General features: G+C 46.1%; 1 long non-coding RNA gene across 1 annotated transcript; it reads right to left on the bottom strand.

Moving 5' to 3' along the window:
- Positions 1-13,308: 13,308 nt before the first annotated feature.
- Positions 13,309-17,923, bottom strand: LOC146395326 (uncharacterized). Its single transcript, XR_014832402.1, has 2 exons — positions 17,731-17,923; positions 13,309-16,917 (listed from the first exon to the last, which is right to left on the bottom strand). It is a non-coding gene; the product is annotated as an uncharacterized LOC146395326 (long non-coding RNA).
- Between the last annotated feature and the right edge of the window lie 152 nt (positions 17,924-18,075).

Here is an 18,075-nt window from a genome sequence, read left to right as displayed (position 1 = left end):
GTTGCAACAGTTTGCAGTTGTCAGAACCAAGTTGCAACCCATTTTCTTCCTTCAACCTTTTGCTGCCGCTTGGCAGGTAGAAATTACAAGAGCAATCTTAGCTCAAGCATTTGGCTTATATCTGTGCTCAGTATTTATTGATGTTCCCAGGCCCATCCAGTACTAACTGCTGAGGCTTAATAAGTTCTAAATAATAATGATTTTCCCCTGGATGAGTATAGATGCTGCTGTCAGCTGAGCCTGATTTCCACCTAATTTGCAGGGAATTCATGTAGCACAATGATGGGCTAAATATTTATGCAGGGAGGATGTATGTACAAATCACATTTCCATAAGAAACACAAGGCAAATGAGAGTTTCCTACATAAAAGTTTATTGATAGGAAAAGATGCTTTAGAGTATCAAACCTTAGCCGGGATTAACCAGCATTATCCAAGCGTTAGCCGTATTTAGGCAATTTTAGCATTTATGCCAGAGAAGTGCCTTTATTAAGAATTGCCAAAAAAAAAAATTTGTCAAGGATTGCTAGGGGAGAAATCATTTTTGATTCCAATCAGGGTTTGGGGAAAAAACCTGGGACTATGGAATAACTTTTCCTCCAAATGACCCAGCCATCTAAGTGGATGTCCCTGGGCAAGTTCTCTCTCTGAGCCTCAGTTTCTCAAGCTTTCATCTACTGAATGGGATTGGGTGTTCCTCAAGGCCCTGCCCACTTTGTCTTGTAATTCTGCTTCAAGGGGAAATTCTGTTTCATGTGGATCATTTTAGAGACTTTGTTCAAGATTTTTATTGTTAGTTAAACATCATGATGTTGAAATTAATTGTGTAGTGACCTGTGTTCTGTCCTCACCCCAGGGAGTGACTTCAGGCCTTTGGAATGAATTCTTTTTTTTTTTTCTTTTTGCTTCCATGGTCTGTGGAAGTTCCCAGGCTAGGGGTCGAATTAGAGCTGTAGCTGTCAGCCAACACCACAGACACAGCAATGCAGGATTCAAGCCGCATCTGCAGCTTACACCACAGCTCACAACAATGCCTTAACCCACTGAGCGAGGTCAGGGATTGAACCTGTGTCCTCATGGATCCTAGTCGGGTTCATTACTGCTGAGCCACGATGGGAACTCCTCTTTTCTTTTTAATTGAAGTATAGTTAATTTACAATATTGTATTAGTTTCAGGTGTATAGCAAAGTGATTCAGTTTTATATATGTATATTATTTCAGATTCTTCTCCATTACAGGTTATTATAAGATATGAACATACTTCCTTGTGTTATACAGTAGGTCCTTGTTATTTATCTGTTTTATTTACAGTAGTGTGTATCTGTCAATCCCATATTCCTAATTTATCTGCCCCTCCCCCACTTCCCCATTGGTAGCCATGTTTTCTATGTTTGTGAGTCTGTTTCTGTTTCTGTGTTTTAAACAGATTCATATGTATTACTGAATTAACTATTTTATGACCTTAAGATTTCCTGGGTTAAAGAGTCCCCCTGACTTTGTTACAGAGGGATATCTGAACCAGCTGGTCCACCACTGTGCTGTGAATGAGCAAATGAGTGAGCAACTCCCTACCCCCACCCCCACCTCAGATATTACTCTAAGACTTATTTCTGCCTGGGCGAGACAGATTTTCATATAGATGTAACCTCATTTAATGTTTTCAAAACCCTGTATTCAGGCATAACCTGCTGAGGTCCCAGAACCAGCAGGTGGCCACACTGGGATCAGGAGCCAGATCCGCTCGCATCCTTTCTGCTGTGCCCACTGAAGCTCACAGGCCCAGCCTCTGCTTGGAATTCAGCTTTGTCATCACCAAGACACATCCACACTTTCAGCTTCACTTTCTTCTGAGGTTGAAACATGGCTTTGAACAGATATTTCAGGAAAACCAGAAAGTCGTAAAAAATTTTGAGGTACAGGTTCATAGAGGACTTCAGAATCTGTCTCTCTTAAGTAACAGCTTTACTGGATACAGTTTACAGATAATAAAAGTCACCTTGTAAAAGAATATAGTTTAATGATTTTTAGCATATTCACGGGGTTGTTGTGTAACCATCACGTACCTAACTTTAGAACATTTTCATCACCTCCCGAAGAAACCCCATACCTGTTAGCAGTCATTTCTCATACATCCCTGGCAACCACTAATCTACTCTCTGTCTCTGTGAATCTGTCTATTCTGGACATTTCATATAAATGGAATTGTATATGTGGCCTTCTGTGACTGGCTTCTTTCACTTGGCCTAATATTTTCAAGGTCCGTCCATGTCATTGTATGTATTAATATTTCTTTTTATGGATGAATGATATTCCATTGTATGGATATGCCACATATTGTCTAGTCATCGGTTGAGTTGCTGGATATTTGGGTTGATTCCCCTTTTTTGGCTATTAGGAATACTGCTGCAATGAACATTCATGTACAAGGATCTTATGGATATATATTTTCAATTCTTCTGGGTATAGACCGAGTAGAACTGCTGGATCATATGGTAACTCTGTGCAACATTTTTGGAGACACCGCCAGACTGTTTTCCAAAGCGGCTGCATCATTTTATAATCCTACCTCCAGAAACTCTGTTTTGGTTTTTATTGATTGAAATGGGCTTGTAGACACCGATAATTTATTTGAGCTTCAAGCCCAATTTGATCCAAAGTCTCTGAGGAGCACTCTCTGAATTGCAGGACTGGATTTAGCATGCCCAGAAAAGACCTTCTATGCCTACCAGCTTGCGCCCTAAATATCCTGTAATAAAATTCGGAATATAGGATAGACTTAGGTTTGAGTTCTTTAATAAGAGTTGTGATCTAGCAGAGAAAGAACAGTTTAGAACAGTGCCTGTCTTGTTTTGAGTTCCTTTTGTTGCAGTGCTGAGATAGGATATGAGTACACATTGTTTCCTTGGGAGGTGATCCCCGGAAACACCTGTTGAGTAAGGGATGGAGGAAGTGAGGAGGGGAGGGAAGGAGGCTAATAAGGGTGTGCTATTGGGCAGGTCCCCACTGCGGGCAACCAGAGCTCATTCAGCTGGGGAGCTCTGGGTTCCAGTGTAGAACAGGCATTGAAATTATCCCATTGGGGAAACAAAGAAGTTGGTTGTTTATCTACCAATTCCTGGTCTTTCCATTGGTTGAGGGCTGCCTCTGTGTATGAACTCTTTGGCACTTTCCTGCACACTGGCCCAGCTCATCCTCATACCTGTTGGCATTGATGAGTCGTAAGGTTTGCCCTCGGGGTGTGGAGGTCTGTAGGCAGAGAACCAACAGCATCAGCCAGGGGGCTAATCCAAATTGGTATTTGAGTAACTCATCCATGGCCATTTCTACCTACATTAAATGGCTATATCAAAATGTCATGTAAGGAAAAAAAATGTCATGTAAGGCTGTCACTGTTGACTTAAAGGAATCAAAAGCAGGAAATAAAATCTTTCCCTAAACCTGTCCCCAAGATAGGAAGCACAAAGCTTCCAGAGCGCAGGAAATAGCTGGTCTCTCTCTCTCTCTCTCTGTCTCCGTCTGTCTGTCTGTCTGTCTATCTCTCTCTCTCTCTCTCTCTCTCTCTATATATATATATATATATATATATATATATATATATATATATATATAAAATTTGTCTTTTGTCTTTTTAGGGCTGCACCCGCGGCATATGGAGGTTCCCAGGCTAGGGATCGAATCGGAGCTGTAGCCAACAGCCTATGCTACAGCCACAGCAACGCCAGATCTGAGGTGCGTCTGAGACCTACACCACAGCTTATGGCAACTCCAGATCCTTAACCCACTGAGCGAGGCCAGGGATCGAACCTGTGTCTTCCTGGATGCTAGTCAGTTTCATTTCCACTGAGCCACGATGGGAGCTCCTCTATATTTTATATATTTTTTAAAAAATCGAAGTTGGAGTCTGTTCTTGAAGAAAGAAAAGAGTGGGGCGGGCAGTTGAAAGGCACATGCTGAAGTAATCAGAGTTGAGAAGCAGGAATAGACGTGGAAATCAGAATCTGCCTTGAGACAATTTAGTGGGATAATCAAGGGCTAAGGAATTGTGCCAGTTCCCCACAGACCAGCACCACTGGATCCCACAGATCCCAGAGTACATGTTTATATTTAGGCCCAGCAGAAGAAAGCACCTCTGTAGAAGCAGCTTCCAGAGGCCACTGGAGATCAGAGTCTTCTGGACACATGATAAAAACAGGGGTCTGGGGTTTCACTGCAGCACTCCCCAGGATGGAGCCCAGGAATCTGTGTTTTAACCAAGAGTCAGATTTGGGGACCTCTGAGAGGAGACAGGAATGCTGTAGATAAAGTTCCAGACACTTTTGGAAAATGGATAACCCACTGTGCTCCCTTCTCAGTTTTCCCCGGGGCCCTACTTGGGTTCCACTGGCTCATGATTGTAGCTGGCTCAGGCCTTTTGGTCCCCCACCATGGCTAAAATATCTGGCAGGAAAGTCTGTGGGGGTTGGATTTTCATTCCTGGAAACTGGGCCTCTCAGACCCACATGGTCCTCTCTGTAAAGCATGGCCTTGGGCAAAGAAACAATCAGACAAGTGTCTAATCATCTGAATAGGATACCAGAGGAGTTGTTTAACTGGAGTCTGTCGACATCATGAAATGCCATTACATCTTACTCCCCAATGAGCTTTTCCTAGTATTATCGCTGATTGTGTCCCCGCCCCCCCCCAATTCATGTTGAAGTCCTATAGCCCCCAGGACCTCAGAATGTGACCTTACTTGGGACAGGGTCTTGACAGAGTAACCTAGTTAAAATGGGGTCACTAGGGTGGGCTGTAATCCAGCATAACTGGTGTCCTTCCTAAACGGGGAAATTTGGAGACAGACACGCATTCAGGAGCAAACCATGTGAAAATGAAGGCAGTTGTCTACAAGCCAAGGAAGGAGGCCTGGAGCAGATTCCTTCCTCACCACCCCAGAGACCAGCCCTTGATTTTGGACTTCTAGCCTCCTGAACTGTGAGAGGATAAAACTTTGCTGTTGAAGCACCCAGTCTGTGGTACTTTATTACCTAGCAAACGCACACAGTTAGCTTCCTCCCCAGTGGAGCCTACCTCCCAAATTTCTCTCCGCCTATCTTTTCCCTCCAAATTCATGGCCTTCACTGTAACCTAAACCTCAACTGCTTCCTGCAGTAGCTCTTAATGTTCCTGGACCGGGTTTGTTTGCCCGACATGCAGCGAGCCAAACACTGCGATGCTGAGGTTTGCAGCAGAGGAGCTTCTTCAGGGGACGTCTGTCTAGAAAGCAGTGGCGTGAGCATGATCTGAGGGTGGAGTTTTGGGCACCACAAAAACGTCATTCATCGGATGCTTGCACAGACCCAGTTGAATGGTCAGTGGTCTCGACTGATTTGAACTAGCCCCATGTTCCTGAAAAACAACTTAAGCAACAGTCCCTATAGTGACTTGTTCATCAGGGGTGTTATCTATAAGGAGCAGATAAAGGAGTCTTGTGATGTATTGTCTAAGCTGTGAGAACCTGGGAGGGTATGTAATTTGCAAGAACAATGGAAAGGAGCTTAGCCAGGGAAAGCAGGTTATAGAATGTTACTTATTAAGTTATAATTTAAGGGATGTAAATGATAACTTCCTTTGGTTTCACTAACCTGCCTTTCTGCTTTCACTCTGATGCCCCTGCTATTTTTTCTCTGCCCAGCCAGCCACCAGTATGTTTTATAAGCGCACATCTGATTGTGTCTCTCCTCTGTTTAAAACTTTCTTTTTTTTTTTAAATTTATTTTTTTTATGGTTGCACCTGCAGCATATGGGATTTCCCAGGCTAGGGGTTGAATCAGAGCTTCAGCTGCCAGCCACAGTCACAGCCACAGCCACTCGGGATCCAAACCTCGTCTGTGACCTACACCACAGCTCGTGGCAACACTGGATCCTTAACCCACTGAGCGAGGCCAGGGATCAAACCTGCATCCTCATGGATCCTAGCTGGGTTTGTTAACCGCTGAGCCATGAAGGGAACTCCCTGTTTCAAACTCTTCTGTTGTCTCCCCCTGACTTTCAGGGTAAAGAACCAGATCTTTAGTCACGAGGCCCTGCAGAGTTGAGCCTTGTCTGTCCTTTGGTTTTACTGCAGCTTCCCTTCCTGTGTGCCCTCACATTTGTCTTTTTTCAGATCTGAATTAGCCTTTTTTCTACCTCCTCAATCTCTTCCAGAAATGCACTTCCTTAACCAGCCCTTCTCCCTGCAATTCCCCTTCTCCCATGAAGCCTAAATTAACGCAGTCCCTTGAGGATGACCAGGTTAGATTTCTTCTGCTTTGTGCTTTTTTAACGTCCTGAACTCTTCCACCGTAGCAGCTAGGCATGTCATTAATAATCTGTGTAATGACTTATTTAGTGTTTTATCACCGGGGGCAGGGATTGTTGTTCTATTTGTTCACTTCTGTATCCCCAACACCTGGAACAGTGCCCAGCGCATAGTAGCTGCTCAGTCTGTTTTTGTTGCATGACCAAATGAATGGATGGAATCACTAGAAGGTCCCGGCCCAGGTTGGTCTTGGTCATTCCTGTTTCTCCAGCACCCAGAGTGGGACCTAAACGCCCTGTGAATGTTGGGGGAGGGTGATGGGTGAGGAGGAAGGGGAGGGGGAGGGAGTCACCAATGGACAGGACTGAATCATCGGACACCTTCCCTGGGTTGGACTCCTTCTCAGAGAGCTCTCTGTTCCTCAGAGGACATCCTCTTGCTAGGAGGTGGTCTTGCATCCCTGTGACGGGGACACATCCAGTGGGCTGTTCAAGTCAAGTCAAAGAAAGGGAAGTCTCAGGTGGAAGGAACAGAAGAAAGGAGATGGTTGAAGAGGATGGCTGCCAAGATGTTGCTTTCAGGTTTCCCTGGTCCTGCTGGCCTGGGGGCAATGTGAGAACTTAGTCGGGGGCAGCAGAAAGCTCACTAACTCACTCCCGGTGCGTGAGCTCACCCACGCAGGACCCTCTGCGTGCCTGGCTCTGTCACCACGGCACATGTCGTGCTGGGCTTCCCCCTGTTTCCCCAGGCCGTGTGCAGACTTTTCTCAAGGGCTAAAAGAAGGTGTGTTTCTATGAGGCTTCCACTCTAGAAAAGCAAATTCCTTCCGTCCCAAGACATCCAGCTCCTCTAATTGGAATCTCCAATGGATTCTAGAGGTTCTCCAGCAAACAGGCCTCATTATTCAGAGAGCCCCCGGAACCTCTTCCCAGCAGCCCAGCCCTGCTGAAGGAATCCTTCTTGTGAAGCTCTCCGTGCCTCAGGTCCCAGCATTTCAACGCACTTCAGCACATTGTCACGCTGTTTGGGGTTGATGGCAAAGCCGTCAAATGTTTTCAAAGAGAAGAGGGAGGAAAATCCCACCCCCACCCCACCAGAGTCTTCTTGGGAAACATCCACAGGCATGGCTCGGTCTCCACGTTGGATCTGGAGCTGAGAATCCATCTGGATGAGAGTTGGTGAGAGACCACGGGTTCTCAGGGCTCCACCTGATGTGGTTCCTCCAACAAAGCTTCTTTCGGGATCTTCCCTGCTCCTTCCCCTTCCCAGCTTCTAAGGACATCTTCAGCTGCTTCTCTCTCCCTCTCCCCCAGCAACAGGGCTTGATTCAGGTACCTTTGACTGAATTAGTAACTCCTCAAATGCAGCATAAACAAGATAAAATTGGAGGGAGAGTATAAATGAGAAGATGGAAAGGTTTCCTGTATTAAAATGCTCCCTGTGGTATCACAGAAGCATGATGGGATAATTCACTGAGATTACTTTGTGCTTCGTGGATGCTGCTAGAGTAGAATCAGAGACTGCGTGCAATCTATTTGAGATTTTGGTGTTTTTCCTCCTGTCCAGCCCCTTTCCAAGCAGGCATCCTCTCTTGTCTCAGGTAGAGTGAACTGGACTCTATCTCAGATAAGCCTTCAAGGAAGGAATGCAGGCTTTCCTCACCATTGCTTCCAGGTCCATCAGCTCTTTGCAGCAGGCTAACAATGTTCCCATAAAAAACTCTTCCTGGGCCTCAGTTTTCTTATCTGTAGAATGGGATTCACCCGTATGGGGTTATTATGAGGATTAAAGGGGTAAACATAGGCAGAGCACTTGGAACAGTGCCTGGTACATAGTAAACACTCAGGAACTGTTAAGTATTTCTTATTACCATCACTCATGTATAGAGTCGGGGGAGAGAACTATTAAGCATGTATGTGAGTCAGGGTTCTCCAGAGAAACAGAAACATCATCATATAAATATCTGTATCAGTATCTATACCTTACCCTACCCCCCCATGTGTTTGTATATGTGTGTGTGTGTGTGTGTGTATACATTTATTTCAAGTGATTGTGGGGGCTGGCAAATCTGAAGTTTGCAGGGCAGGCCAGCAGGCTGGAAACTCTCAGGGAGGAGCTGATGCTGCAGTCTTGAGGCAGAATTTCTTTCTCTTTGGAGAAACCTCGGTTTTGCGCTTAAGGCCTTTCAATTGATTGCACGAGACCCACGCACATCATGGTGGATAATCTCCTTTACTTAAAGTCAACTGATTGCAGGTGGTCACCACATCCACCAGATACTTCCGTAGCAATACTTAGAGTTTGATTGCATAAACGAGGTCCTACAGCCAGGCCACGGTGACGTATAAAGCTGGCCATCCGAGCGTGATCTCCCTAATCTAGCCAGCTTGTCCCCATGCACGTAGGCTGCACCGACCAGCTGCCCCTGACCTCCAGGGAAGCTTCCTTTCTCCTCCTACACCTCTGTCTCCCCTGTTAAGGTCGCCCCCTTCCTCCACTCTGACCTCTGACCTGGCTCTTCTCCTTCTTGCTTATTTCCCCTGTGGTTAGGGGAACTGGCAGGGGGTGACCTTTGGGTTCTTGGGGTGGCAGAGGGGAGGAAAACCAAAGAGGGGGTCTGAACGCATGGAGGCAGCTTGCTTCTCCTTTCTTCTTATTGACATTGGCTGTTAAAGGAAAGAAGAATCAGACCTCATCCACTGCCAGCATGAATCTTAGGCCAGAACTCGCTGTAGATTTTAGAAACTCATTCAACTGAAAATGTGTCTGTCTCCTTCCCCTTCTGGAATTATGTCAGAAAGCCCCCTTCCTTGTTCCTTGCTCCATCCAGCTCCTTTTCCTTGATCATAATAAGCGGGGGAGTGAAGGGCTGCCCTATCCTGGCTGGTGGCTGTCACCCAGCACAGAGTTTTGATTGGAAGATGACATCCTGGCATGTGTTTTTCAATCAGTTTTCAAGTGTCTCCCCCCCCCCACAGGCTTATGCCTCTTTAGCTGCAAACTCATTACATACAGTGTGTCACAGTCTCCCCAGGTGTAAAATTTTATTTTAAAACCCTGTGTGTTCCAACATATTTACAGATGAAATTTATACTGTTTGGGATTTGTTTCAAAATAATGCAGAAGGGGGACATGCGTAGGGTATCGTGGAAACCAGATGAGCTGTGGAACGATCACTGTTGAAGCCGGGTGGTGGGTATGTGGGGGCTCTTCATTGGTTTTACTCTTCCGTGTACTGTTGACTATGTTTACAGTTTTACATAGTGAAAAATTTTAAAAGAGAAAAAAAAACCCACATTATAAAGTCCTGAAGTATGTTTTCAAATAGTGTTTCTCAAGAATATATTCACGGTTCCACAGACGTTTGATTAAAATTTCAGTTTTTAATATATTCATAACTCTTTAAAGCTTGGGACAACAGGATGCAAGAGCGTAGCACTCTGGGGGACAAACTCTGTAAAGGGCTGGTCAGCGTTTTTGGCTTTGTGGGCTGTGCAGCTGTACAGTGTAAAAGCCTTGAATGCACATGGCTCTGCTCCAATAAAACTTTATTTATGAACACTGACATTTGAATTGCATATAATTTTCACATGTCACCAAATAGTCTTTTGATTCAAAATAAAAAAATCACGAAAAAATATAAAGAGCATTCTGAGCTTGCAGACCTTACTAAAACGAATGGCCGGCTGGATCTGGCTTGCGTGCCATAGTTTGAAGACCATGCTGTGGATGATAGTTTAACCCCCTGGGGATGACTGACCAGGTAATTTGCCCTTCTAGAGCTGTTTTTTTTTTTTTTTTAACTACACGTGGAATAAAACTTCAGTCATCTCTATGCGTGTTAACAAAACAAAACAGAAGTTCCTGTGTGGCTCAGCAAGAACCCAACATAATGTCCATGAGGATGTGTGTTCAATTCCTGACCTTGCTCACTGGATTAAGGATCTGATATTGCTGCAAACTGCGGGATGGTTCTCAAATGCGGCTTGGATCTGGCATTGCTGTGGCTGTGGCATAGGCCGTTTAGCTGCAGCTTCCATGCAACCCCTAGCCCAGGAATTTCCATATGCTGCAGGTGTGGCTGTAAAAAGAAAAACAAAACACCTGAGCCATCCGGGTATGCTGATTGAAGAAGAGTCAAATTAATTATGTGACAAAAAGTGACAAAAGTACGGAAGTGAAAGTCCCTTTCCTCATTGCCCATTCCCTGGCCCACTGTCCAGAGGTGACAGCTGGGGTCCTAGTCCAGGGATCCTAAGATGTACTACTCCATCCCTCTTCTTCCTCCCAGCAAGGCCAGACCTACATCAGTGCTGCCCCAAGGACCAAGCAAGAGACAAAGATGAACTGACCACTTCCCCAAATATAAGGACTCACACATTTTACATTTTGAGGATTACTCTGCCCATTGGCAGGTGAACTCTGTGAACTGATAAACCAAGTGAGAAGTGAATGGCTGTATGTCTCATCTGAATTGATGTGTCAGTGTTGCTCTAAAGCTCCATGGTTCATGCCACCTGCGAGCAGGACCCTACAGGGAACCTTGGGCAAACCTTTCTTCCTGCCTCAACTTCCCTAGTCTCTCTGGCCCCATATGGATCCCTGGCTGTGGAGACCTAGGGTCTCTGGTCAGTCTGTGGGTCTGATGTCTCTTACAGTTTATTGTTGTTGTTGTGCCTTTATTTTGCTTTTACTTTTGATTTTTCTGAGAGTGGACACTAATTTGACTCTCAGCTTCCTTTCAATTTTTCCCTTAGGGAATCAAACCAGGCTATTTTTGTTCATGAGATGGTGAAATACATTGGAAACAAAGAGAAAAAAAGCTTAAGAGAGAACACGCCCACTGTTTCCCCTGGGATCCTCGCTGGCTATTCCTGGGTTTTCCATGGGAAGCACTTAGATACTCGGAACAAAGTATAAGTGGTTTTGTGTGCTGCATTTTTGTTTTAGAACCAGGAGAGAAGAACCTCAGGGATTAGCTGATCCAAACCCACCTTTTCTATAGATGGAGAAACCTTCCGCTCATAGAGGTGGAAGGCGTGAAATAGGGGAGGGCTGCCTGTGTGGGCCGGAGATACCTTTAGGGGAGGGTGGACTGGCCTGGAGCCTGGTGGGGGGTGAGGAAGGACAGACAGCAGGTGTGGATGTTTGGTGGCAGGTGGAAGGAATGAGAGGAGGGGGTGGTTTGGGAGAGAGGCAGAGCCAAGGCCAGCGGCTTTTGTCCAGGTGGGGAGTTGAGCACATTTGAAGGATGGCCTGAAGGAATCTGTGGGGCGGGGGGAAAGAATGAGATAGGAGAGGGCTGCCCCAGTGTGTGAGACCTTGGAGGTGGTGATCCAGGGCCAGGTGGGGGAGGAGGGGAGGACTGTGGTGGCAGGTGCTGGGTTCGACAGGTAGGGGATCCAGCCTATACTTTGGGCCCAGCCACAAAGGCTGACATGTGACACCTCTGTTCACGGTCACGGCCTCTGACTGTAGCATTGGCCACTGAGAGGACAAGCCAGATGGCTGATTTCTGGACCCCAGGGTTTTCAGTGTCTGCCCCCCACTCCCTACAACCTACCAACTCACCTTCCTTACTCTTAGAACCAAGGTGTTGGCTACTCTTTAATGATGGTTGATGTGAAAAAGTAGAGAATGCCATGACCAAAATAAAAACTACCCCTTGGCCATCTGGAGGCATCCTCTCAGCATCCCTGCATTTATTCTGACTCCTCTGGCCAAGTTCCTTACATGATCTCAAGTGCCGCCCCAGCCATATTTATTTCGGACCCTTCCAATCTCTAACAATTAGTTTTGTGGCTGTTAAGCTGGACTGAGGCCGGAATACTTTAATGTGCTTATTTATATCTCATTGGTTACATAAGTTCCTTCCTAAGTAAGCTCTATGATTCCCCCAAAGTGTCCGTGTGAAAGCTTAAAAGGACTCATCAATTTCTCAGCCAGTCTTCCTGGAAGGTCAGCCTTGAAGTAAATTGCATCTTTGTCACCACTGATCTCACATCCCTTTCACCGCTTTTGCCTCATTTTTTGAGCGCGAGAACCTCAGAATCACAGAGTTACAGTATTTGGATCAATTTGAGAGAGGAGGTGGGGGCAGCGGAGGGAGGGCCTTCCCAGCCGAGAGGGGGTCTGGACGAATATGGGGCAAGTCACCAAGCCTGGCCCCTTCAGAGAGCCGGAGCCGGAGCCTAAGGGGCCGAGACCCGGTGGAGACTGAGGCGTGCCAGGCGTGGGAGGATTTCATGCAGGGAGATGGCACATCAGGCTTCACCTGGGGAAGATCATTTTGGCTGCGTGGTGGAGGGTCCCATTGAGTGTGACCAGCTCCCACACCTGGTCAGAGCCAGCTCAGGCCAGCTTTGGGATTTCAGAGCCCAGTGCAAAGGGAAAATGAGAAGCATCTTCTTCAAAATTTATGCACAAAGAGCTATCATTCAGCCATATAAAGGAATGAAGTACTGATCCCTGCCACAACACAGATGGACCTCAGAAACATGATGCTGAGTGAAAGGAGCCAGACACAAAAGGTCACGTATTGTATGATTCTGTTATATGGAATATCCAGAAGAGGTAAATTCACAGAGACAGAGTGAAAGTAGAGTAGGGGTGGGCAGGGCCTGGGGACAGGGAGGCAGAAGGTCTGCTTAATGCATATGACGTTTCCTCTTGGGATGATGAACTGGTTTTGAGACTAGATAGAAGTGGCAGTCACACAAGATCATGAATACTCTAAATGTTACTGAATGGTATGTTTTAAAATAGTTGGTTTTTTTTTTTTTCCATTTTTGTTTTTTTTTAGGCCCTCATGTATGGCATATAGAAGTTCCCAGGCTAGGGGTCAAATTGGAGCTGCAGCTGCTGGCCTGCACCACAGCTCACAGCAACACTGGCTCCTTAACCCACTGAGTGAGGTCAGGCATTGAACCCACATCCTCATGGATACTAGTTGTTCATTACCACTGAACCACAATGGGAACTCCAAGTTTTTCTTTTTTCTTTCTTTCTTTCTTTTTTTTTTTTTTTTGGCCAAGCCTGTGGCATGTGAAGTTTCCCAGGCCAGGAACCTTCACAGGATCGAACACATGCCATAGCAGCAACCTGAGCCATAGCAGAGACTACACGGGATCCTTAACCCACTGTGCCCCAGGAGAACTCCTTAAACAATTAATTTTATGTTATGTGAATTTCACCGAAATAGAACAAAACCACGTTCTTGAGTGCTAGGGATTGGGATTTGGAATTCATTTGGGGTCGTGGAGGTGGCAGGAATCATTATTCTTCCTACCACATCTTTCTGGAACAATGTCGAATTCTTGACCCAAGAGATGCAGAGCTAAATTTTCTAAACTAAAAGCTTAGTTTCTTGACAGAGTTCAGAGGTTCTTTAACAATTTTTAGATAAACTATCCTTTTGCTCTGATGTGTGTGTGTGTGTGTGTGTGTGTGTGTGCGTGCGTGCTTATGAAGATCCGTTCGTGTATAGTGGTAGCTACTATAAATATATGGCAGCTCGGACATTTGGGGTGGACATTATGAATTCCACGCCAGAATTATGTGTCAGCTGCTCTCTTTACAATTCATCTAGTCTGAAAGACAGAGGCTGATAAGAGTTAGGGAAGGCTACAGGACCACAAGGGGAGGCTTTGAGTTAAATTATTTAGTCCAACCCTCTTATTTGATCCATCACAAAATTTAAGAATTGCAGGAACTATTCTCCAAGCACCATGATCATCTCCCAGCTTGAATGAAATGTTCTGAGTGAAGGGTGCTCACTACCTGTCATAGCAGATTACCCCAAGGTTGAATATTTCAATGCCTAGAATGTTCTGATTTTCCTGCAGTTGAAACGTGCCCCTCTTTGGTTTATACCCACAGGTCCTGGTTCTAGCCTCTGGGGCACACTGGCTACCCGTCTGCAGGCAAAGATCCAGTCCCTTCTTAAAGCTGAATGTCCCCTATTATCTTGTAAGCGCCTTCACAGTCCACCCATCCTCCCTAGGCACGAGGAAATTATTCACATCCATGTTCAAACCTGGTGGCCGGATCTCCTCCCTCCTCCATCCAGTGTCCCCTCCTCTTCCCCTCTCCCTGGATTCCTTCTCAGGGGTGCTGCTCCCTCTTTCTTTAAAAAAATCTTAAAAAAATTAATTGAAGTATAATTGACTTACAGTGTTGTGTTCATTTCTGTTGCACAGGAATTGATTCAGTTATACATAGACATACCTTCTTTTTTACCTTCTTTTTTAAAACATCCTTTTCCATTCTGATTTATCATAGGATATTCCCCTGCCTTCTTGAGGCCATCTCACATAGAAGCCCTCTTCTGACTCTCTCCTCCCAAAGTGGGGCTAGTTGATCGCCTATGAAATAAAGCCTCGCCCTAGAGGCACACTGAGCTTGCCAACCCTCAAGACCCTCCCTCACTGCAAGGGAGTGGGTCTGGTATGGGCTGAATTGGATTTCTCCCACCCAAAGTTTATATGTTGAAGTCCTAGACCCCAGGACCTCAGAGTGTGACTGGGTTTGGAGATGGCATCTTCAAAGAGGTGATTAAGGTAAAGTGAGGTCATATGGGTGCACCCTAATTCAGTAGGACTGTGTCGTAAGAAGAGATCAGGGAGTTCCTGTTGTGGCTCAGCAGGTTAAGAACATGACTTAGCGTCTGTGAGGACGCAGGTTCGACCCCTGGCCTTGCTCAGTGGGTTAAGGATCTGGAGTTGCCGTAAGTTGTGTTGTAGGTCGCTTGGATCTGGTGTTGCTGTGGGTGTGGTGTAGGCCTCAGCAGCTGCTTTGATTCAACCCCTAGCCTGGGAACTTCCATATGCCTCGAATGCAGCCCTAAAAAAAGGAAGAAAATGAAAGAAAAGGAAAAAAAAGAAATCAGGACACAGATACGCACGAGCACAGAGGGAAGACGATGCGAGGATATAGGGAGAGGACGACCGCCTACAAGCAAGACAGAGGCCTCAGGAGAAATCACGGCTGCTGAGACTCAACCTCAGACTTCTAGCCTCCAGAAAGGAGAAAATACGTTTCTGTTGTTTCAGCTACCCAGACCGTGGCAGCCCTGGCCATGAGAACCTCCCAGGCCTCTCCTCCTTTGCTCCCTACACAACCTCCATTTCCCCCAAGCCAAGGATAAAGTGACTTCTGGCTAAAGGAGGAAAAAAAAAAAAAAAATCCCAAACCAAAAGCATGCTCAAATTTCCCAGCAGGCCTCCCACTGGATAAATCAGGGCAAAGATCTGATAGCATTCTGTGCTTCTCCAGGAAGCAGAATCCTAATTTTAGTGTCTGTCTTGCTCGTGGATTCTCTCATCCCCTATCTGGACTGTGGGCTTATTGTCCCTGGTTCCCAAAGTGGCAGCTGTGACTCACTTTCTAGTTTCTAATGGAGGGAAAATGGATTTAATAAGGCTACTGGCAGGGATGTTCTGGTAAACAGCACGGATCTGGTCATACTCTAGGAATACTTCTAGGTGCTTGGGGTCCTAGGGGTGAGGTGATAGTGCCCAGACCTCACTCCTCATCACACTGGACAGTGGCCTGAGGGTCTGGGTGGGGCCTGATCTCCCGAATGAAGCTGGAAGTGGGTAGCTGAGGTGGGTTTCAAGCACTGGTGGCTGGAAGTCCCCACCCCAGCAGCGTAGCCACACAGGGTCTTATGTGCCTTCATGGGGGTCCTTTCTGCAGGGTACAGGATCCTGAAACTCATTATTAGCTGAATGCCTGAACCATATTCAGAGCAGAACAAAGTTCACCTCTTCCTGTGAATTCAGCAGGATGGTGTCTCAAGACAGGAATTGATTGTAGAAGTTGAGAAAGGCCAGAGCAAAAAGCAAGCACAGCCCTCGATTGGCTGAGCTAGGTCACCGGGAGCAAACAAGACAAAAGGACAGGAGGTAGGGGTCTAGAAGTGAGGGTCCCAGGATGGACCCTTATCACTGACAGGCTGCTGCCTTCTGTGTTCAGTGCTATAGGCCATAACTAGTTGTCTTGGTTACAGAGCCTGTTTTCTTACAAGAGCAAAGGGCAGATGTATTAATGTCTGTTTGTGTCAAATGTAGGCGATATGAAGGAAAGTGAGGGATTTAAACAGCCAGGGGTGGGGATTTTTGACCTCGCTGAGGCAGGGTGATTTACAGGGAGGAGAGAGGCAGTCAGGAAGGTGCAAGTAACGGGGTGTCTCCATCACTTGCCCCCCTCTGGCTGATGCCCCCCTCTGGCTGATGCTCAGCTCTGAGCCCACTTTGAGCACCACTGAGCACTAATGAGTTGGGTTCTGAGATTCTGGAATCTCTGGGTTGAGATCCTGAGCTGAGGTTGCCGACTAGGTAGGTTTTGTGGCTGCTGAGGTTGTGACCTATGGGGAGTCTTCTGTGGGGTAAAGCCCAGAATTAAGGCATGGTTTGATGGGCTGCCTTGATTGATGAAACTGAGGAGCCTTGGATGACCCAACTGCAAGTTTCTTTACCCCCTCTGCTTCTGAAGTTAAAGTCTTCTTATCAAACAACCCTCCTTTATCAAGGGGACCAGGTGCCTACCCCTCAGGTAGTAGGTTTCGGTTTCCTGCCAGGTCATGGAATTATTCAAACAAGCCAATCACATGGTCATCCCACCCATGTGATACTACAAAACCTGCCTCCCACAGACCCTGGTTTTCCTCTGTGTTTTGGAGCGCAATGCCTGGCCTTGGGTGACACACAGTGTTCTCTTCGCCCAGGCTCTGAGTATACACCATCAATCTGTCAACCATAAATATTCAGTGCCGGGTGGTTATTTGGCCATCCCTGACACCCTAGAGCAGGAATCTCACCCATACCAACAAGGTGAATAAGAGATGGTTAAAACAGACTCTCTCCCCAGCCATGCCTGGCAGCTGTCATGTTGGGTTCTCTGGAGAATGGAGCTGCTATCTCAGTTTAATTCAGTTAAACCTTTGAGCTGCTCAGACCAAATTCCCCTTGGGCAAGGTAGGAGGGCACCATTTAGGATCAAGCCTCTTACCAGCAGATCCAAGGTACCAGGTCCGGAAACTTCGGAGCTCTGCTAGCAATCTGTAAGCCCTCCTCTTTTCTCTTTTGAGGCACTGATAAAATAAGGCCCCTAATGGCTGTCTTTGTCTTCCCATAGTTCAGATCCTTTCTTTCTAGATGAGCGAATGAATGAATGAGCAAGAGGGAGAATTGACTCTGCATAATAAGGGAATTTGGCTTGATGTTCCCTAGGGGTGTGTATTAGTTAAGAGGCACAGCTGTTACTATTCATAAGAGCCAAGACATGGAAACAACCTAAATGTCCATTGACAGATGAATGAATTAAGAAGATGTGGTACATATACACAATGGAGTACTATTCAGCCATAAAAAGAACAAAATAATGCCATTTGTAGCAACATGGATGCAACTAGAGATTCTCATACTAAGTGAAGTAAGTCAGAAAGAGAAAGACAGGAGTTCCCATCGTGGCTCAGTGGTTAATGAATCCGACTAGGAACCTTGAGGTTCTGGGTTCAATCCCTGGTCTTGCTCAGTGGGTTAAGGATCCGGCACTGCCATGAGCTATGGTGTAGGTTGCAGATGCAGCTCGAATTCTGCGTTGCTGTGGCTGTGGTGTTGGCCAGCGGCTACAGCTCCGATTGGACCCCTAGCCTGGGAACCTCCATGTGCCGCGGATATGGCCTTAGAAAAGACAAAGAAAAAAATAAAAAAGAAAGAAAGAAAGAGAAGGACAAATACCATATGATATCACTTATATATGAAATCTAGAATATGGCACAAACAAACCTATCTATGA

The sequence above is a fragment of the Sus scrofa genome, chromosome 17 (genome assembly GCF_054392235.1).
Source record: "Sus scrofa isolate SSC_HxYL_T2T_F1_AM1 chromosome 17, Sscrofa_HxYL_maternal_Yorkshire_Landrace_v2.0, whole genome shotgun sequence".
In the NCBI taxonomy this organism is placed as follows: domain Eukaryota; kingdom Metazoa; phylum Chordata; class Mammalia; order Artiodactyla; family Suidae; genus Sus; species Sus scrofa.
This window is presented reverse-complemented; position numbering and strand designations above follow the sequence as displayed.